This window comes from Anomaloglossus baeobatrachus, assembly GCF_048569485.1.
Source record: "Anomaloglossus baeobatrachus isolate aAnoBae1 chromosome 5 unlocalized genomic scaffold, aAnoBae1.hap1 SUPER_5_unloc_3, whole genome shotgun sequence".
In the NCBI taxonomy this organism is placed as follows: domain Eukaryota; kingdom Metazoa; phylum Chordata; class Amphibia; order Anura; family Aromobatidae; genus Anomaloglossus; species Anomaloglossus baeobatrachus.
The window spans coordinates 1159026-1182790 of record NW_027441806.1 but is presented as its reverse complement, the minus strand read 5'-3'; the positions used below and the strand labels follow the sequence as shown (position 1 = coordinate 1182790).

The window sequence follows — 23765 nt, the reverse complement described above, 5'->3', positions numbered from 1 at the left end:
TGCCGTAATCACACTGACCTGGAGAATCACGCTGACCGCTCACTTCCAGCACATCGTGAACGGAGTAAAAACAATGATGGAATTACTTTTTTTCACCATTTCACTGCACTTGGAATTTTTACTTTATTTCCAGTAAATTTTATGGTAAAATTAAAACCCATGAGTCATTTAAAAAAAACAACAAAAAAAAAACAACTATCATTTATACGGCAATGTGGGTGGAAAAATAAAAGAGCCGCGCAGTTACACACAATCATGTAGCAATGGAGATGAAATCCATCCATCTCTAGATAAGGCAGAGACGGTTTATTACTAACTCTGCCTTCTCTGTCACTGTATACACAGTTCTGCGGTGCAATGCAGCGGGAATGGTGAGGGACCTGACAGTGACACAGATCTCTGTGTGAGAGCCCATCCACCATTGGTACTTGCCAACTGTAATGGTTTGGGGCCTGGTGAGTGCAATTATTTTTTTGGGGGGGATATTTGCATTCTTTTGGTGGTGTCTGCTTTCTTTCATAAAACTCCTGCTGTATTCTTTAACTTTTTTAGATGTTTGGACAATTCATTATGGAACCACAACCAAGGTGTATTTTTGAATTAGGGCTTATATTTTATATGAGTATTCTCAAAAAAACTCCCAAAAATCCTACTAGGACTTATTTTCCGGGTACGTCTTATTTTCGAGGAAACAGGGTACAAAGCGCTGACGGTGCCTCCTCCCCCATATACAGAGGATATGGTTACTGCTGAGACATTATATCAGTCTCAGTTACAAGGGAAGGACGATGAAAATAAAAATAAACTGAACTAACCTCCCCGCCCCCTTCCAAATGTGTGACATATAGGAAAATGCCACTGTCAATCCAAATCTCTGTTATTAGCCCCGACCAGGTAAAAAACAGCCATATATACAAAATAAGAAGTGTTACTAAATAGCTATGAAATATGTAAATGTGATCATAGACATATATTGAGACGGCGTCCAGCTTTCAGTCATAGGGGTGGCACTGATGCAGTTCTAGTCACCGCTCAGTATACTGCGCTCTCGACACTGACTGACAGCAGGTTCCAATGCTCAGCTGCTGTCAGTTAGTGCGGGGGGCAGGGTATATATGTGGTAATAACAGACATTTCCCTTATTTTCAAACTGATATCGCTCGACATCAGACACAATGCTGAAGTTGGTTTCTTATTCGAGGCTGAAGTTGGTTTATTTTTTTTTTAGGTTTTTATTTTTTGGGGTTTTTTTATACAGGTTTAAGAACAAACATTAAAAAAAAATCACAATAATAAAATACAATACAGTGCGGAGCACTGATGTGAATACACTTAAAAGCAGCAAAAAATAGTATCAAACTGGCACAAAATGGGCATCAAAGTGACATCAAAGCTCTTATTTCACAAGGGTAACAGGAAAAAATGCACCATACAATTTATTGTGCAGTTTTTCCTGAGTACACAGATACCTCATATGTGCTGGAAATCAATTGTTTGGGTGCACGGCAGGGCTTGGAAGGGAAGGAGCGCCATTTGACTGTAAAATTGTCTGCATTCATTCGCGAATGCCATGTCGCGTTTGGAGCTCCTGAGGCGCCTAAACAGTAGAGCTCCATGATAAGTGATCACATTTTGGAAACTAGACCCCTCAAAGATTTTACCCAGGGATATATTGAGCATTTTGAACCTACAGGTACTTTATAGAATTTAATAAAGTTAGGTCGTCATAATGAAAATTTTCTTTTTTTTTTTTCCACAAAAATGTTGCTTTAGCACCACATTTCTCACTTTTTCAAGCTGCAACACCAAAATGTGGACGCCACATTTTGTAATCCAATTTCTTATGAGCACAGTGATACCCCACATGTGGCTAAAAACCTCTGTTTGGACAAACGGGAGGGCTCATAACAGAAGGAGCATCATGTGAAGTTTGGAAAAATTTTAAAAAATTGCGTGCACCATGTAGCATTTTCAGGACCCCTAAGGTACCTATACAGCACAAACCCCCACAAGTGACCCCATTTTGAAAACTAGACCCTCAAGGATTTCATTCGGGGGTATAGTGAGCATTTTGAACCCACAGGTACTTCACAAAAATGTTGCTGTAGTGCCAAATTTCTCACTTTTAGGCTATGTGCTCATGACCAGGTGACACTGTGTCTAGACGCAATGTCAGCTTTCGTGCAGAGATGCGAGTATTGTCCACTGGAGAACGCAGTTGCCCGGGCCCACGATCCAGGTTCAGGCTGCTGAGGACTTTAGCTCTATTTTCCCTTTGGACAAAACTCTCATCTCCACAGCATAAATTGACATCCTGAGGCTCAGGAAGCCGCGCTGCAGGTCAGTTTATGCTAAGGAAAAAAAACAAGCACAGTGGGCAGGAGATTTCCAAAAATCCTTCCATTGCACTTGTACTGCACAGCGCAGCATTTTGGACGCAGCGAAAAGACTGTGTCCAAAACGCTGCAAATACTGATCGTGGACACATAGCCTAAAAAGCTAATATGGATGGATAGACAAACACATATCTAATGTCCCACCCCCAGCATAATCTAAGCTGGCACCCTTTAGTGACTTTCATGTGGCAGTGAAGGGTGTTTACCTTATATTTAGGCAAAAAAAAAAAAATAATTAAAAAAACCTATGTGGGTTCCCCCATTTTTGATAGCCAGCTAGGGTAAAGCAGATGGCTGAAGCCTGCAGATCACAGTTGGCAGCTTCACCTTGGCTGGTAATCCAAAACAGAGGGCACCCCACGCTGTTTTTTTAAAATTATTGATAAATAATTAAAAAAAACCAAAAAACATGGGTTTCCCCCAAATTGGATCACCAGCTAAGGTGAAGCTGACGTCTGGTATTCTCAGGGTGGGAAAGGCCACGGTTATTTGGCCCTTCTCAGCCTAAAAATAGCAGGCTGCAGCCGTCCCAGCAGTGGCGCATCCATTAGATGTACCAATCCTGGCACTTCACTCTGTCTCATCCCGTTGCCCTGGTGCGGTGGCAAACAGGGTAATAAATGGGCTTGATACCAGCTGTGTAATGTCTCCTCAAGCCCTGGGGTTAGAACCGCTCTGCGCATGTGGCTGATAGTTTTCAGAGGATGAGTAGGTGTCGCGGGCGGAGGAGGGGACGCTGCGCTCTCCCATTGCTCGGGTCCGGCTGCCGCTGCTGCTGCTCGGTGGCTCGAGCGATGGGCCGGATCCCGGGGACTCGGGCGGCGCTCCTCGCCCGTGAGTGAAAGGGGGTGGTTTGGTTTAGGGATATTGTCCGTGACGCCACCCACGGTTGTGGTGATTTTGGTGACACCACCGCTGTTCTGGACGGGGATCCCGGGAGCGGTGACTGGGAGCAGCTTGGTTGTTAGTTCTCCCCTCCGTGGGTAGGGGGTTGGTTGTCCCGGGGCCCGGTGATGGGGTAGGGATGAATGGCAGGCGGGTTGCGGGGCCTGGTGACGTGCAGGGTCGCGGGGGCAGCGCTGTGCCGCACGGCACGGTGGTACTCACTCAGCCCAATGATGAAGACACAGTTCTCGGTAAAACACTCGGCTGGATGGACGGGTCCCACAGGCGGCTGCGGTGTTGTTGTCTCCCAGCAGGTTGGTGGTAACTGCCTTTCCCTGCACCTAAGTTGCTTGTACGGTTCCAACCGGTAACCCGCTCCCCGGCTTGGATATGGGCCAGAGGAGCCCCTTTTGCCCACAGGCGCTGGCCCTGAGAAACGGTTGCCTTGGCGGTGGCGGTGTCTCCCTCACTTGGTTGGACTGTTGCCTTCTGTCGGGACTTGACTGTTTGGAAACCCAGGAGGTCTCCTTCACTTACGGCAGACTCCAATCGGCCACTCCTGCAGACGGTCACCACCGTCTGCCAACCTTGCTGATCTGTCCGGGCCACACACCCGGACCAACTTCAGGCTGCTCTTTTACTACTTTCCTCCTTCCACTTTCACTGTCAAAACTAGACTGTCTGTTTTCCCGCCTCCAGGACTGTGAACTCCTCGGTGGGCGGGACCAACCGCCTGGCCCACCCCCTGGTGTGGACATCAGCCCCTGGAGGAAGGCAACAAGGGTTTTGTGTCTGACTTTGGTGTGCCTGCTGGGAGTGTGGGGTGTTGTGGTGTTGTTCTCTGTGGCCCCTGGCTTGTCCAGGGCGCCACATAGGGATCGCGAGGACGGAGCAGCAGCTGGTATCAGGAGACCGGGGGAGGACCGGGGAGTGAAAGGGGGTGACTTAGCTGGACCTGGGGAGGACGTTTCTGTCCATCTGATATGTCACGTGACAGAAATCAGAGGAGGATGAATGCAGCGTGCGGCCACCATCTTAGATGATCAGTATGAGGAGGGTGAATGGAGGGCACTTTGGCCACACGGGGGACCGGGGGAGGGGATTTATCTCCATCTGACATGTCTGATCAAGCAGTGTTGGCTCCCCCTTTCTAATATGAGAATGTGCCTGATCAAGAACCGGAGTAAACTGGTCTGGAACTGGACATAACGGGGTTAATGATAATGATGATGACCCCAAAATAGTAGAGACCCTGCACCTACCTCCACCTGCAGAGCCGCACACTAGATATATAATACCCTGCACCTACCTCCACCTGCAGAGCCGCACACTAGATATATAATACCCTGCACCTACCTCCTCCTGCAGAGCCGCACACTAGATATATAATACCCTGCACCTACCTCCACCTGCAGAGCCGCACACTAGATATATAATACCCTGCACCTACCTCCACCTGCAGAGCCGCACACTAGATATATAATACCCTGCACCTACCTCCACCTGCAGAGCCGCACACTAGATATATAATACCCTGCACCTACCTCCACCTGCAGAGCCGCACACTAGATATATAATACCCTGCACCTACCTCCACCTGCAGAGCCGCACACTAGATATATAATACCCTGCACCTACCTCCACCTGCAGAGCCGCACACTAGATATATAATACCCTGCTCCTACCTCCACCTGCAGAGCCGCACACTAGATATATAATACCCTGCACCTACCTCCACCTGCAGAGCCGCACACTAGATATATAATACCCCGCACCTACCTCCACCTGCAGAGCCGCACACTAGATATATAATACCCCGCACCTACCTCCACCTGCAGAGCCGCACACTAGATATATAATAACCTGCACCTACCTCCTCCTGCAGAGCCGCACACTAGATATATAATACCCTGCACCTACCTCCACCTGCAGAGCCGCACACTAGATATATAATACCCTGCACCTACCTCCACCTGCAGAGCCGCACACTAGATATATAATACCCTGCACCTACCTCCACCTGCAGAGCCGCACACTAGATATATAATACCCTGCACCTACCTCCACCTGCAGAGCCGCACACTAGATATATAATACCCTGCACCTACCTCCACCTGCAGAGCCGCACACTAGATATATAATACCCTGCACCTACCTCCTCCTGCAGAGCCGCACACTAGATATATAATACCCTGCACCTACCTCCACCTGCAGAGCCGCACACTAGATATATAATACCCTGCACCTACCTCCACCTGCAGAGCCGCACACTAGATATATAATACCCTGCACCTACCTCCACCTGCAGAGCCGCACACTAGATATATAATACCCTGCACCTGCCTCCACCTGCAGAGCCGCACACTAGATATATAATACCTTGCACCCACCTTCACCTGCAGAGCCGCACACTAGATATATAATACCCTGCACCTACCTCCACCTGCAGAGCCGCACACTAGATATATAATACCCTGCACCTACCTCCACCTGCAGAGCCGCACACTAGATATATAATACCCTGCACCTACCTCCACCTGCAGAGCCGCACACTAGATATATAATACCCTGCACCTACCTCCACCTGCAGAGCCGCACACTAGATATATAATACCCTGCACCTACCTCCACCTGCAGAGCCGCACACTAGATATATAATACCCTGCACCTACCTCCACCTGCAGAGCCGCACACTAGATATATAATAACCTGCACCTACCTCCACCTGCAGAGCCGCACACTAGATATATAATACCCTGCACCTACCTCCACCTGCAGAGCCGCACACTAGATATATAATACCCTGCACCTACCTCCACCTGCAGAGCCGCACACTAGATATATAATACCCTGCACCTACCTCCACCTGCAGAGCCGCACACTAGATATATAATAACCTGCACCTACCTCCACCTGCAGAGCCGCACACTAGATATATAATACCCTGCACCTACCTCCACCTGCAGAGCCGCACACTAGATATATAATACCCTGCACCTACCTCCACCTGCAGAGCCGCACACTAGATATATAATACCCTGCACCTACCTCCACCTGCAGAGCCGCACACTAGATATATAATAACCTGCACCTACCTCCACCTGCAGAGCCGCACACTAGATATATAATACCCTGCACCTACCTCCACCTGCAGAGCCGCACACTAGATATATAATACCCTGCACCTACCTCCACCTGCAGAGCCGCACACTAGATATATAATACCCTGCACCTACCTCCACCTGCAGAGCCGCACACTAGATATATAATACCCTGCACCTACCTCCACCTGCAGAGCCGCACACTAGATATATAATACCCTGCACCTACCTCCACCTGCAGAGCCGCACACTAGATATATAATACCCTGCACCTACCTCCACCTGCAGAGCCGCACACTAGATATATAATACCCTGCACCTACCTCCTCCTGCAGAGCCGCACACTAGATATATAATAACCTGCACCTACCTCCACCTGCAGAGCCGCACACTAGATATATAATACCCTGCACCTACCTCCACCTGCAGAGCCGCACACTAGATATATGGCTGCTCTGTGCTTACAGGACCTGTGATGATGTCACATGGAGGGGAGGAGTCAGGGGTCACATGATCAGCTCCTCAGTGTATGCAGGACTCTGTTGTGCTGGTTGTCATGGTGCTGGGTGAGGGGAAGTTTATGTGTGGGGTCAGGAGGGGTTTACAGTGTGGATGTAGCAGAGCCGTGTGTGTATGAGGTGTGCGGAGCGGAGCCGCGTGTGTACGAGGTGTACGGAGCGGAGCCGCGTGTGTACGAGGTGTACGGAGCGGAGCCGCGTGTGTACGAGGTGTACGGAGCGGAGCCGCGTGTGTACGAGGTGTACGGAGCGGAGCCGCGTGTGTACGAGGTGTACGGAGCGGAGCCGCGTGTGTACGAGGTGTACGGAGCGGAGCCGCGTGTGTACGAGGTGTACGGAGCGGAGCCGCGTGTGTACGAGGTGTACGGAGCGGAGCCGCGTGTGTACGAGGTGTACGGAGCGGAGCCGCGTGTGTACGAGGTGTACGGAGCGGAGCCGCGTGTGTACGAGGTGTACGGAGCGGAGCCGCGTGTGTACGAGGTGTACGGAGCGGAGCCGCGTGTGTACGAGGTGTACGGAGCGGAGCCGCGTGTGTACGAGGTGTACGGAGCGGAGCCGCGTGTGTACGAGGTGTACGGAGCGGAGCCGTGTGTGTACGAGGTGTACGGAGCGGAGCCGTGTGTGTACGGAGCGGAGCCGTGTGTGTACAAGGTGTACGGAGCAGAGCCGTGTGTGTACGAGGTGTACGGAGCGGAGCCGTGTGTGTACGAGGTGTACGGTGCGGAGCAGCGTGTGTACGAGGTGTACGGAGCGGAGCCGTGTGTGTACGAGGTGTACGGAGCGGAGCCGTGTGTGTACGAGGTGTATGGAGCTGAGTCGTGTGTGTACGAGGTGTACGGAGCTGAGCCGTGTGTGTACGGAGCGGAGCCGTGTGTGTACGAGGTGTATGGAGCTGAGTCGTGTAGGGACTTTTTCAAAAGAGTGTGTAACTGCGTCATTGGGATCCACGGTCTTGGTTTTCTGTCAGGGGGGGTCACAGTGAGGTAATGGAGGCTGTAGGCAGACGGGAGACTGAAAGCCGTGGACGGACATGGAGCAGATATCCTGGAAAACCTGGGACGAGCAGCAGAGGCACTACCAGTCACAGGCATACAGCAGAAGTCCTGAAGACTGCAGACAGGCTGCAGAGGTACTGACACCCACAGGCAGACAGGTAACTGAGGTATTGGAAGCCGCAGACGTCCTGGAGACCTCAGACAGGGGCAGACATACTGGAAGCCACAGGCAGATTGGTAGCTGAGGTGCTGGAGGCCACAGATAGTCTGGAGATGTTCTGGAGACTGCAGACAGGTCACTGTGCACACACTAATAGTCTTAATACCAGGACACAGGGGTGTATCTTGGTACGATGCTGAAGTTGGTTTCTTATTCGTCAGTTTCTTATTCGGCAATTTAGTTTTTTCAGTTTTTTACACGTTTAACAACAAAAATAACACATCACAATAATAAAATACAATGCACTGATGCGCCCTAATATAAATACACTCAAAACCAGCTGCAAAAATTATAAAACTGGCATAAAAATGGGCATCAAAGTGGGCACCAAAGTATGTTAGTGAAAGGGTTAAATGGCTTTGGGCCACTGATCTAACACCAGAATTGCATATCTAGTGATGCCTCTAATCAAACTGAAGTGACTCCAGCCTGGCCCAAAGGGGTTCTGGGCATCAGAACTGGCATCAAAGTGGGCACACAGCCAATTTTCACAGATTTGAATAAGTAACTGGTGTTTTTGAGGGGTTAAATGGCTTTGGGCCACTGATCTCACACCACATTTACATACCTAGTGATGCCCCACATCAAATTCAAATCACTCCAGCCTGGCCCAAACAGGTTCTGGGCATCAGAACTGGCATCAAAGTAGGCAAAACCCCAGTTTTCACAGATTTGAATAAGTAACTGATGTTTTTGAGGGGTTAAATGGCTTTGGGCCACTGATCTCACACCACATTTACATACCTAGTGATGCCACACATCAAATTCAGATCACTCCAGCCTGGCCCAAACAGGTTCTGGGCATCAGAACTGGCATCAAAGTGGGCACACAGCCAATTTTCACAGATTTGAATAAGTAACTGGTGTTTTTGAGGGGTTAAATGGCTTTGGGCCACTGATCTCACACCACATTTACATACCTAGTGATGCCCCACATCAAATTCAAATCACTCCAGCCTGGCCCAAACAGGTTCTGGGCATCAGAACTGGCATCAAAGTAGGCAAAACCCCAGTTTTCACAGATTTGAATAAGTAACTGATGTTTTTGAGGGGTTAAATGGCTTTGGGCCACTGATCTCACACCACATTTACATACCTAGTGATGCCACACATCAAATTCAGATCACTCCAGCCTGGCCCAAACAGGTTCTGGGCATCAGAACTGGCATCAAAGTGGGCACACAGCCAATTTTCACAGATTTGAATAAGTAACTGGTGTTTTTGAGGGGTTAAATGGCTTTGGGCCACTGATCTCACATCACATTTACATACCTAGTGATGACACACATCAAATTCAGATAACTCCAGCCTGGCCCAAACAGGTTCTGGGCATCAGAACTGGCATCAAAGTTGGCAAAATCTCAGTTTTCACAGATTTGAATAAGTAACTGGTGTTTTTGAGGGGTTAAATGGCTTTGGGCCACTGATCTCACACCACATTTACATACCTAGTGATGCCACACATCCAATTCAGATCACTCCAGCCTGGCCCACACAGGTTCTGGGCATCAGAACTGGCATCAAAGTGGGCACACAGCCAATTTTCACAGATTTGAATAAGTAACTGGTGTTTTTGAGGGCTTAAATGGCTTTGGGCCACTGATCTCACACCACATTTACATACCTAGTGATGCCACACATCAAATTCAGATCACTCCAGCCTGGCCCACACAGGTTCTGGGCATCAGAACTGGCATCAAAGTGGGCAAAAACCTAGTTTTACAGATTTGAATAAGTAACTGGTGTTTTTGAGGGGTTAAATGGCTTTGGGCCACTGATCTCACACCACAGTTACATACCTAGTGATGCCACACATCAAATTCAGATCACTCCAGCCTGGCCCAAACAGGTTCTGGGCATCAGAACTGGCATCAAAGTGGGCACACAGCCAATTTTCACAGATTTGAATAAGTAACTGGTGTTTTTGAGGGGTTAATTGGCTTCGGGCCACTGATCTTACACCACATTTACATACCTAGTGATGCCACACATCAAATTCAGATCACTACAGCCTGGCCCAAACAGGTTCTGGGCATCAGAACTGGCATCAAAGTTGGCAAAATCGCAGTTTTCACAGATTTGAATAAGTAACTGGTGTTTTTCAAGGGTTAAATGGCTTTGGGCCACTGATCTCACACCATATTTACATACCTAGTGATGCCACACATCAAATTCAGATCACTCCAGCCTGGCCCAAACAGTTTCTGGGCATCAGAACTGGCATCAAAGTGGGCAAAACCTCCGTTTTCACAGATTTGAATAAGTAACTGGTGTTTTTGAGGGGTTAAATGGCTTTGGGCCACTGATCTCACACCACATTTACATACCTAGTGATGCCACACATCAAATTCAGATCACTGCAGCCTGGCCCAAACAGGTTCTGGGCATCAGAACTGGCATCAAAGTGGGCACACAGCCAATTTTCACAGATTTGAATAAGTAACTGGTGTTTTTGAGGGGTTAAATGGCTTTGGGCCACTGATCTCACACCACATTTACATACCTTGTGTTGCCACACATTAAATTCAGATCACTCCAGCCTGGCCCAAACAGGTTCTGGGCATCAGAACTGGCATCAAAGTGGGCAAAAACCCAGTTTTCACAGATTTGAATAAGTAACTGGTGTTTTTGAGGGGTTAAATGGCTTTGGGCCACTGATCTCACACCACATTTACATACCTAGTGTTGCCACACATCAAATTCAGATCACTCCAGCCTGGCCCAAACAGGTTCTGGGCATCAGAACTGGCATCAAAGTGGGCAAAACCTCAGTTTTCACAGATTTGAATAAGTAACTGGTGTTTTTGAGGGGTTAAATGGCTTTGGGCCACTGATCTCACATCACATTTACATACCTAGTGATGTCGCACATCAAATTCAGATCACTCCAGCCTGGCCCAAACAGGTTCTGGGCATCAGAACTGGCATCAAAGTTGGCAAAATTGCAGTTTTCACAGATTTGAATAAGTAACTGGTGTTTTTGAGGGGTTAAATGGCTTTGGGCCACTGATCTCACACCACATTTACATACCTAGTGTTGCCACACATCAAATTCAGATTACTCCAGCCTGGCCCAAACAGGTTCTGGGCATCAGAACTGTCATCAAAGTTGGCAAAATCTCAGTTTTCACAGATTTGAATAAGTAACTGGTGTTTTTGAGGGGTTAAATGGCTTTGGGCCACTGATCTAACACCAAATTTACATACCTAGTGATGCCACACATCAAATTCAGATCACTCCAGCCTGGCCCAAACAGTTTCTGGGCATCAGAACTGGCATCAAAGTGGGCAAAACCTCAGTTTTCACAGATTTGAATAAGTAACTGGTGTTTTTGAGGGGTTAAATGGCTTTGGGCCACTGATCTCACACCACATTTACATACCTTGTGTTGCCACACATTAAATTCAGATCACTCCAGCCTGGCCCAAACAGGTTCTGGGCATCAGAACTGGCATCAAAGTGGGCAAAACCCCAGTTTTCACAGATTTGAATAAGTAACTGGTGTTTTTGAGGGGTTAAATGGCTTTGGGTCACTGATCTCACACCACATTTACATACCTAGTTTTGCCACACATCAAATTCAGATCACTCCAGCCTGGCCCAAACAGGTTCTGGGCATCAGAACTGGCATCAAAGTGGGCAAAACCTCAGTTTTCACAGATTTGAATAAGTAACTGGTGTTTTTGAGGGGTTAAATGGCTTTGGTCCACTGATCTCACACCACATTTACATACCTAGTGTTGCCACACATCAAATTCAGATCACTCCAGCCTGGCCCAAACAGGTTCTGGGCATCAGAACTGGCATCAAAGTTGGCAAAATCTCAGTTTTCACAGATTTGAATAAGTAACTGGTGTTTTTGAGGGGTTAAATGGCTTTGGTCCACTGATCTCACACCACATTTACATACCTAGTGTTGCCACACATCAAATTCAGATCACTCCAGCCTGGCCCAAACAGGTTCTGGACATCAGAACTGGCATCAAAGTTGGCAAAATCTCAGTTTTCACAGATTTGAATAAGTAACTGGTGTTTTTGAGGGGTTAAATGGCTTTGGGCCACTGATCTCACACCACATTTACATACCTTGTGTTGCCACACATTAAATTCAGATCACTGCAGCCTGGCCCAAACATATTCTGGGCATCAGAACTGGCATCAAAGTGGGCAAAACCCCAGTTTTAACAGATTTGAATAAGTAACTGGTGTTTTTGAGGGGTTAAATGGCTTTGGGCCACTGATCTCACACCACATTTACATACCTAGTGTTGCCACACATTAAATTCAGATCACTCCAGCCTGGCCCAAACAGGTTCTGGGCATCAGAACTGGCATCAAAGTGGGCAAAACCCCAGTTTTAACAGATTTGAATAAGTAACTGGTGTTTTTGAGGGGTTAAATGGCTTTGGGCCACTGATCTCACACCACATTTACATACCTAGTGTTGCCACACATCAAATTCAGATAACTCCAGCCTGGCCCAAACAGGTTCTGGGCATCAGAACTGGCATCAAAGTGGGCAAAACCCCAGTTTTCACAGATTTGAATAAGTAACTGGTGTTTTTGAGGGGTTAAATGGCTTTGGGCCACTGATCTCACACCCATTTACATACATAGTGATGCCACACATCAAATTTAGATCACTCCAGCCTGGCCCAAACAGGTTCTGGGCATCAGAACTGGCATCAAAGTGGGCACACAGCCAATTTTCACAGATTTGAATAAGTAACTGGTGTTTTTGAGGGGTTAATTGGCTTTGGGCCACTGATCTCACACCACATTTACATACCTAGTGATGCCACACATCAAATTCAGATCACTACAGCCTCGCCGAAACAGGTTCTGGGCATCAGAACTGGCATCAAAGTTGGCAAAATAGCAGTTTTCACAGATTTGAATAAGTAACTGGTGTTTTTGAGGGGTTAAATGGCTTTGGTCCACTGATCTCACACCACATTTACATACCTAGTGTTGCCACACATCAAATTCAGATCACTCCAGCCTGGCCCAAACAGGTTCTGGGCATCAGAACTGGCATCAAAGTGGGCAAAACCTCAGTTTTCACAGATTTGAATAAGTAACTGGTGTTTTTGAGGGGTTAAATGGCTTTGGGCCACTGATCTCACACCACATTTACATACCTAGTGTTGCCACACATTAAATTCAGATCACTCCAGCCTGGCCCAAACAGGTTCTGGGCATCAGAACTGGCATCAAAGTGGGCAAAACCCCAGTTTTAACAGATTTGAATAAGTAACTGGTGTTTTTGAGGGGTTAAATGGCTTTGGGCCACTGATCTCACACCACATTTACATACCTAGTGTTGCCACACATCAAATTCAGATAACTCCAGCCTGGCCCAAACAGGTTCTGGGCATCAGAACTGGCATCAAAGTGGGCAAAACCCCAGTTTTCACAGATTTGAATAAGTAACTGGTGTTTTTGAGGGGTTAAATGGCTTTGGGCCACTGATCTCACACCCATTTACATACCTAGTGATGCCACACATCAAATTTAGATTACTCCAGCCTGGCCCAAACAGGTTCTGGGCATCAGAACTGGCATCAAAGTGGGCACACAGCCAATTTTCACAGATTTGAATAAGTAACTGGTGTTTTTGACGGGTTAATTGGCTTTGGGCCACTGATCTCACACCACATTTACATACCTAGTGATGCCACACATCAAATTCAGATCACTACAGCCTCGCCGAAACAGGTTCTGGGCATCAGAACTGGCATCAAAGTGGGCAAAACCTCAGTTTTCACAGATTTGAATAAGTAACTGGTGTTTTTGAGGGGTTAAATGGCTTTGGGCCACTGATCTCACACCACCTTTACATACCTAGTGATGCCCCACATCAATATCAGATCACTCCAGCCTGGCCCAAACAGGTTCTGGGCATCAGAACTGGCATCAAAGTGGGCAAAACCACAGTTTTCATAGATTTGAATAAGTAACTGGTGTTTTTGAGGGGTTAAATGGCTTTGGGCCACTGATCTCACACTACATTTACATACCTAGTGATGCCAAACATCAAATTCAGATCACTCCAGCCTGGCCCAAACAGGTTCTGGGCATCAGAACTGGCATCAAAGTGGGCAAAACCCCAGTTTTCACAGATTTGAATAAGTAACTGGTGTTTTTGAGGGGTTAAATGGCTTTGGGCCACTGATCTCACAACACATTTACATACCTAGTGATGCCACACATCAAATTCAGATCACTACAGCCTGGCTCAAACAGGTTCTGGGCATCAGAACTGGCATCAAAGTTGGCAAAATCGCAGTTTTCACAGATTTGAATAAGTAACTGGTGTTTTTGAGGGGTTAAATGGCTTTGGGCCACTGATCTCACACCACATTTACATACCTAGTGATGCCACACATCAAATTCACATCACTACAGCCTGACCCAAACAGGTTCTCGGCATCAGAACTGGCATCAAAGTGGGCACACAGCCAATTTTCACAGATTTGAATAAGTAACTGGTGTTTTTGAGGGGTTAAATGGCTTTGGGCCACTGATCTCACACCACATTTACATACCTTGTGTTGCCACACATTAAATTCAGATCACTCCAGCCTGGCCCAAACAGGTTCTGGGCATCAGAACTGGCATCAAAGTGGGCAAAACCCTAGTTTTCACAGATTTGAATAAGTAACTGGTGTTTTTGAGGGGTTAAATGGCTTTGGGCCACTGATCTCACATCACATTTACATACCTAGTGATGTCGCACATCAAATTCAGATCACTCCAGCCGTGCCCAAACAGGTTCTGGGCATCAGAACTGGCATCAAAGTTGGCAAAATTGCAGTTTTCACAGATTTGAATAAGTAACTGGTGTTTTTGAGGGGTTAAATGGCTTTGGGCCACTGATCTCACACCACATTTACATACCTAGTGATGCCCCACATCAAATTCAGATCACTCCAGTTTGGCCCAAACAGGTTCTGGGCATCAGAACTGGCATCAAAGTGGGCAAAACCCCAGTTTTAACAGATTTGAATAAGTAACTGGTGTTTTTGAGGGGTTAAATGGCTTTGGGCCACTGATCTCACACCATATTTACATACCTAGTGTTGCCACACATCAAATTCAGATCACTCCAGCGTGGCCCAAACAGGTTCTGGGCATCAGAACTGGCATCAAAGTGGGCAAAACCCCAGTTTTAACAGATTTGAATAAGTAACTGGTGTTTTTGAGGGGTTAAATGGCTTTGGGCCACTGATCTCACACCATATTTACATACCTAGTGTTGCCACACATCAAATTCAGATCACTCCAGCGTGGCCCAAACAGGTTCTGGGCATCAGAACTGGCATCAAAGTGAGCAAAACCCCAGTTTTCACAGATTTGAATAAGTAACTGGTGTTTTTGAGGGGTTAAATGGCTTTGGGCCACTGATCTCACACCACATTTACATACCTAGTGATGCCACACATCAAATTCACATCACTACAGCCTGACCCAAACAGGTTCTCGGCATCAGAACTGGCATCAAAGTTGGCAAAATCTCAGTTTTCACAGATTTGAATAAGTAACTGGTGTTTTTGAGGGGTTAAATGGCTTTGGGCCACTGATCTCACACCACATTTACATACCTAGTGTTGCCGCACATCAAATTCAGATAACTCCAGCCTGGCCCAAACAGGTTCTGGGCATCAGAACTGGCATCAAAGTGGGCAAAACCCCAGTTTTCATAGATTTGAATAAGTAACTGGTGTTTTTGAGGGGTTAAATGGCTTTGGGCCACTGATCTCACACTACATTTACATACATAGTGATGCCACACATCAAATTCAGATAACTCCAGCCTGGCCCAAACAGGTTCTGGGCATCAGAACTGGCATCAAAGTGGGCAAAACCCCAGTTTTCACAGATTTGAATAAGTAACTGGTGTTTTTGAGGGGTTAAATGGCTTTGGGCCACTGATCTCACACCACAGTTACATACCTAGTGTTGCCACACATCAAATTCAGATCACTCCAGCCTGGCCCAAACTGGGCATCAGAACTGGCATCAAAGTGGGCCCACAGCCAATTTTCACAGATTTGAATAAGTAACTGGTGTTTTTGAGGGGTTAAATGGCTTTGGGCCACTGATTTCACACCACATTTACATACCTAGTGTTGCCGCACATCAAATTCAGATAACTCCAGCCTGGCCCAAACAGGTTCTGGGCATCAGAACTGGCATCAAAGTGGGCAAAACCCCAGTTTTCACAGATTTGAATAAGTAACTGGTGTTTTTGAGGGGTTAAATGGCTTTGGGCCACTGATCTTACACCACACTTACATACCTAGTGATGCCACACATCAAATTCAGATCACTCCAGCCTGGCCCAAACAGGTTCTGGGCATCAGAACTGGCATCAAATTGGGCAAAACCCCAGTTTTCACAGATTTGAATAAGTAACTGATGTTTTTGAGGGGTTAAATGGCTTTGGGCCACTGATCTCACACCACATTTACATACCTAGTGATGCCACACATCAAATTCAGATCACTACAGCCTGGCCCAAACAGGTTCTGGGCATCAGAACTGGCATCAAAGTGGGCAAAATCGCAGTTTTCACAGATTTGAATAAGTAACTGGTGTTTTTCAGGGGTTAAATGGCTTTGGGCCACTGATGTCACACCAAATTTACATACCTAGTGATGCCACACATCAAATTCAGATCACTCCAGCCTGGCCCAAACAGGTTCTGGGCATCAGAACTGGCATCAAAGTTGGCAAAATCGCAGTTTTCACAGATTTGAATAAGTAACTGGTGTTTTTGAGGGGTTAAATGGCTTTGGGCCACTGATCTCACACTACATTGACATACCTAGTGATGCCACACATCAAATTCAGATCACTCCAGCCTGGCCCAAACAGGTTCTGGGCATCAGAACTGGCATCAAAGTGGGCACACAGCCAATTTTCACAGATTTGAATAAGTAACTGATGTTTTTGAGGGGTTAAATGGCTTTGGGCCACTGATCTCACACCACATTTACATACCTAGTGATGCCACACATCAAATTCAGATCACTCCAGCCTGGCCCAAACAGGTTCTGGGCATATTAACTGGCATCAAAGTGGGCAAAACCCCAGTTTTCACAGATTTGACAAAGTACCTGTTGTTTTTTACAGGATTACATTACTTTTTGCCACTGGTCTTATAGCAAGCACTAGCACAAAATATATCTACATAAAAATCACACTTTTTTTGCTGTCTGGAGAACTTAAAGGGAACCTGTCACCAGATTTGGAGCCTATAAGCTGCGTCTACAACCACTGGGCTCTTATATACAACATTCTAACATGCTGTATATAAGAGCCCAAGCCGCTGTGTAGAATATAAACACTTTATAATACTCACATAAATGGTCGCTGCAGTGGATGTGGCTGAAATGGTTTACTTCGTCCTCCGGTGCCTGCGCCTCCATTTTTGGCAATCTTTGTCTCCGCCTCTGTCGTCCTTGTGAAGTCGGAGTGCATTACGCGTCCGACGTCATACAGAACCACCGGCATTCAGGTCCTGCGCTGGCGCACTTTCATCTGTCCTGAGCAGGGCAGATCAAAATATTGTAGTGCGCATGCCTTTAACGATCAAAAACACTTTAATCAAAGTGAACAAATTGCTACTTTATACTTACTTGAATAAGTTACTGAAATGTTTTTAGAATTAAAGGGGCTGTCCAGCCTTAAGGTGGCTTTACATGTTACGAGATCGCTAAAGCGATGTCGTTGGGGTCACGGAATTGGTGACGCACATCCGGCCGCTTTAGCGATATCGTTGCGTGTGACACCTATTAGCGATTTTTAATCGTTGCAAAAACGTTCAAAATCGCTAATCGGTGATATGCCCCCCTCTTCCCAAATATCATTGCTGCTGCAGTAACGATGTTGTTTCTCGTTTCTGCGACAGCACACATCGCTCCGTGTGACACCGCAGGAACGAGGAACCTCTCCTTACCTGCGTCCCGCCAGCAATGAGGAAGGAAGGAGGTGGGCGGGATGTTACGTCCCGCTCATCTCCGCCCCTCCGCTTTGATTGGGTGGCGCTTAGTGACGTCGGTGTGACGCTGAACGAACCTCCCCCTAAAGGGGGCTTTACACGCTACGACATTGCTAATGCGAAGTCGTTGGGGTCACGGATTTCGTGACGCACATCCGGCCGCATTAGCGATGTTGCTGCGTGTGACATCGATGAGCGATTTTGCATCGTCGCAAAAACGTGCAAAATCGCTCATCGGTGACATGGGGGTCCATTCTCGATTATCGTTACTGCAGCAGTAACGAAGTTGTTCCTCGCTCCTGCGGCAGCACACATCGCTCCGTGTGACGCCGCAGGAACGAGGAAGCTCCCCTACCTGCCTCCCGGCCGCTATGCGAGGGGAAGGAGGTGGGCGGGATGTAACGTCCCGCTCATCTCCGCCCCTCCTCTTCTATTGGGCGGCGGTTCAGTGACGCAGCTGTGACATCACTGTGACGCTAAACGAACCGCCCACTTAGAAAGGAGGTGGTTCGCCGGTCACAGCAACGTTGGCGGGCACGTAAGTATGTGTGACGGGTCTGGGCGATGTTGTGCAACACGGTCAGCGATTTGCCCGTGTCGCACAACCGATGGGGGCGGGTGCCCACGCTAGTGATATCGGGACCGATATCGCAGCGTGTAAAGTAGCCTTTAGAAAGGAGGTGGTTTGCCGGTCATAGCGACGTCGCTGAGCAGGTATGTGCGTGTGACGCTGGAGTAGCAATAATGTTTGCTACGGCAGCGATCACCACATATCGGCCGTGCGATGGGGCCGGGTGCTATCACGCTCGACATCGCTATCATCGGCTACCTATGTCGCAGCGTGTAAAGCGGCCTTTAGGCTAGAAATCTGCGTCAGTCTATGTGACAATAACATTGAGACTCCTCACATCACACACACTGCTCACTGTAAGGATTTTATGTGCCGGTGGCGAGATCTTCAGATGTTTGACCACAAGAATGTGATTTGCAGTCATGCTGGCACGTGCCAACTAAATGGTTGCAGCTTTGCTCAGTACGTGTTTTGAGCGAGAGCAGACATGTCTAGTCAGAATGAGCCCGGGAGTATGCGAATCCTATCCTTGTGGGCACACACACATCGATCCTGGAGCAGGCTTTGGCAATCTTTACAGTGAGCAGTGTGTGTGATGTGAGCTTTTACAAGAATATAGTCACATAGATTGACTGCAGATTTCTAGCACTAGACCCGACAACCCCTTTAAAGGATTTTGGGCCACAAATCTAGGCTTGCCACAGATAGTGATGCCTTATATAAAAACTAGCTCCTGGCATCAAAATGTGTGAAAGCAACCATAGTTTATTTATTTTAATATCTTGACACTGATTCCATAAACTCACAATTATGGTGAGGAATGGAAGTGTGATGGCAAAGGTTTTCTTATTTATGACAAGCTTTGTCATGCGTTACACACAAAATCTTACTTCAGGATCATTTGGGGTCTCACCTTTGCTTGATGCTGGTCCCATTATGCTATGTGCACACGCTGCATTTTTCGCATCATTTTTGCTCATTTTTCAAATGCGTTTTTGGTCTAAAAAATGCATGACTCTCCTTCCCCAGCAAAGTCTATGAGTTTTCATTTTTGCTGTCCGCTCAGTGCCGTTTTGTTTTAGGTGCGTTTTAGTGGTGACCACAAAGATGCAACTGTGACGCCCTGGCCTAGCCAGGTAGTCACAGACATAGAACACACACACCCCTTCCCTGGACAGGTCACACCAGTCACACATTCAAACCCTTGTTGCCACCCTCCAGGCTTGATGTCCACACCAGGTGGGGTGGAGCCAGGCAGTTGGCCCCGCCCACCGAGGAGCTCACAGGCTTGGAGGCGGGAAAACAGTCTAGTCTAGAGAGTCCAGTTGTGGGCAGTGGAGAGTGAGGAGTGAAACTGTTTGTGTCTGGGTTGGAGCCCAGGCACGCCCAGCAAGGTCAGCAGACGGTGGTGGCCGTCTGCAGGAGTTGGTGACGGTCAGCGGAACCGTAGGACCGGAGTTGGGCGGGGGCCTGCCGGTACCGAACCGGGGATCCAATTGGCCGATTGGAGACAAGCACTAGGCAGGGTACTCAGACCCCGACTAGGCTTAAAGCCAACCTTTACTCAAATTTCCTGATTTCAGTATGGACCTCAGGGGCTCATTCCCACCCAAGTCCCGATTGAAGGCAACAGCCCAACCATACCGGATAATCGCCACCGCCAAGGGCCAGAGATCCAAAGGGCCAGCGTCTGCGGGCAAACGGGCTCCTCCGTTAGGTATACGCCGGTGAGCGGACTACCGGTGCCCAGGCATTGGAGTCAAGATACAACACATAGGTGCAGGGAAACGGCAGCCACCATCAACCCATCCAGGGAGAACACCGCAGCCGGCTGCGGGCCCCCATCCATCCAGCCGTTTGGTTTACCAGAGACTCTGTCTCTGTCAATCTGTGTCTGAGTGAGTACACCAGTGCCATCCGGCACCGCACCGCGCTGCACCGCAACAATGCACCCTGCAAGCCCCTGCTACGGAACTCTCTCTCTGTCTCTCCCTCTCTCACCGGGCCCCAGGATCCACCGCCCCTACCCACGGAGAGGTTAACACCTATCTGCTCCCCGCCATCGCTCCCGGGAGACCCATCACCAGCAGCGGTGGTGCCCACCATCACCACAACCCGTGGGTGGCGTCACGAACTCTATACACATCCACCCCGCAAACGCAACTCCCCTTTTCAATCGTGGGCGAGGAGCGCTGCTCGAGCCCCGGGTCCGGCCCGCTCAAGCCACCGAGGAGAAGGCACCAGATCCGAGCGCGATCTCCCCGAGCAGCCCCCGCGACGGGGAACTGGCCCCCGCCCCCGACACAGCATGTCAATTATTTCTGCATTTTTGCCAGCGTTATTCACCCATGCAATGCATTAAAAAAAAGCAGCAACAAAAACGCAGCAAAAAACGCATGTGTTTTTTTACCACGGGTGTGTTTTTAGTGGCCAAAATCGCACAAACTTTGCATCTTTGTGGTCACACAAAAACGCATTTTGTGCACATAGTCTTACGGTCTGAAGACTTAAAGTGGTGTCACAAATGCATTTTTTGGAATCAGGGACAAATTTGGTTTGTGAGCTAATACTAGATCCAGCAGCGATCAGTTTAAGGTCTAGTTTTTGCTTAATAAATTATTATTCTGTAAGGTTGTATTAGGCAAATGCCGGATCTGTCAGTATCTGAAATTTTAAGTAACTCAAAAACGTAACGTCTTGTTTTTTGACCTCTGCAAAAAAAAAAAATATGCATGGATCCAGCATGATATGACATGAGCTAAAATGGATGTCTATGAGAATTTCTCTCATACTAATGAATGGGCAATATCTGCAAAAAAATCTTCAAAAAATATCTATTTTATGCAGCATTATTCCTGACAAGAAATTGTTGTTGTCATTTACTGTGAGACGTCCTCAGACGTTGTGCGTGTACCCATGTACATACAAGGGAAAGAACCACACTGACACTGTAGAGTATTAAGGCCGAGCTCTCTGTTTATTTCTATATTGTCCTTCTACTATATGGATATTTTTTGGACATACTTTGTAGCAACAGAATTGGCTCAAGTCATCTCTTACATATCTACTAATATTAACATATACATCTTTATTTCCTAAAAATTTGGTATCATCTACTTTACACAACAAACATCTTTATGCTCTGATTAATACAAATGTTTTATAATTTTGTAAATAACATAACAGTAATATGTGCAAATAAATTTAATTTTATCACATTTATATTTTTTCTTAGTTATTCGGTGTATCATCATTTTGCCTCACAAAAATAATATGTCCAGGTGTAACGCCAGGTTTTAAAATAGTTTTCAACAATTGTGGAGTCGCATGTTTTACACCATCCCCTGGCCTTAAGTGTTCAGCCATTCCATCATAAAACGTCCACTGACGATCATCATCCATGCAGTGGAAACACACAATGATCTCCTGTGTTGTAGGTGACTGCTACAGGGTTGTACCTTTAAAAAAATAAATAAAAATATACAATTAAATATATTAATAATTGCAAATTCCCATAATGGCTTATTCACATGGATACTTTAAGTCTATTGCATGCTGGTGCAGGCACAAAGTAAAGTTTGATCCATAGGGCGCACCATACTGCATTTTATTTCCACAGATTGATAGTTTGTGTGTATGGGGCCTTCTAACTTTTGAAAATGGCAATGAAGGTACGACCTTTACAATTGGAAATAATCTTCTTTCATCTAACCAGACACGATACAATCCTTAGGCTACTTTCACACATCAGTTTTCTGCATTCAGGCACAATCCTTTTTTTTCCTGATCCAAAGGATCCGGCAAAAAAATGTAAAACCGTATCCACCGGATCCGGTTTTTAACGGATCCGTTATGCCGGATGCGTACAAAACCGGATCCGGTGGATACGGTTTGCATCCGTTTTTGCATCCGGTTTGTCCTTTTTTTGGAAGGATCAGCTTTTTTTATTAATTTTGTGCATGCGCAGTTTACAAAAACGGATCCGGTAGCCGCATCCATTTTTTACCGCATTGCGCCGGATCCGCCGTCCATAGGCTTTCATTGTAAAGCACGCCGTATCGCGCCAGATCCGGCGCGATGCGGTTTTTTTGCCGGACAAAAAAAACGTTGCAAGACACGTTGCCTCCGGCCGCCGCTTTGATAAATTTTGCCGCATCCGGAAATAAACGGATGCAACGCAAAGCCATCAGGTACAATCTGGTAACAATGCAAATCTATGGGGATAAAACGGATGCGGTACCGGATCCGTTTTACCCGTTTTTTTCCGGATTGTACCTGAAGGAAAAAAACTGATGTGTGAAAGTAGCCTTAGCTTGCTACTGATTTGAGAATTTCACTTACATCTTTACAGTCATTGTGATTATCATGAATGTAGAACATTGATATTAGTTACCTTATTTGTATAAATGTAATGGTTGAAGGCAGAGTTTCTGGACTTGGAGGACTTGTAGTCTGATTACAAGTTGGGACATAGATAATGTTTACAAGAAGAAGACCAGGAGATCCATGCTTGAATTCTTTTCCTAAGCATATTTGTTTTCCTTTACATGATTCTTTATTGCTTCTGTTAAAAAAAAGAATAAAGCTAATAATTGTATGCATGAAAAAATGTTTGTTTGGTTTTTTTTTTTAAATGTCTGCAAATCAATGATTATTTAAAAGATTAGAGAGGAGTTCAAATAAAAATGTAATTTAAATTAGTGTAAATTATAAAAGTATTGCCACTTTCAGCTATACCCGGCCCTGGTCCTCTTTAATGACAGCTTTTTCTTTGTCAGCACATCATTAGATTTGTGAATAGGGAAAAGTTATCCTCTTTCACTGTGCGTATACTGTACATGGGATGAAAAAAGTAATGACACAGGAACACTATGTCTGTTAAAATACTGTAGAGACCTGGGACCAGAGGAAAATCTTTAATTGTAAATCTATATCACAAAAAAACAGTCTAAGAGAATAACTTTTCTCCTTATGAAAACCTAATACTTTTCCATCTGTCAGCAGTGAGGATTCTTACAGCCGCAGTGCTCCTCTGAGAAATATGCATATTGTCTCTTCAGAGAGGAAGAAGA

General features: G+C 46.7%; 1 protein-coding gene across 1 annotated transcript in view; it reads left to right on the top strand.

Annotated features, from left to right (window-relative positions):
• The window catches only part of LOC142259186 (uncharacterized), a 291572-nt gene that overhangs the window by 147417 nt on the left and 120390 nt on the right, over positions 1–23765 (top strand). The window lies entirely within an intron of this gene.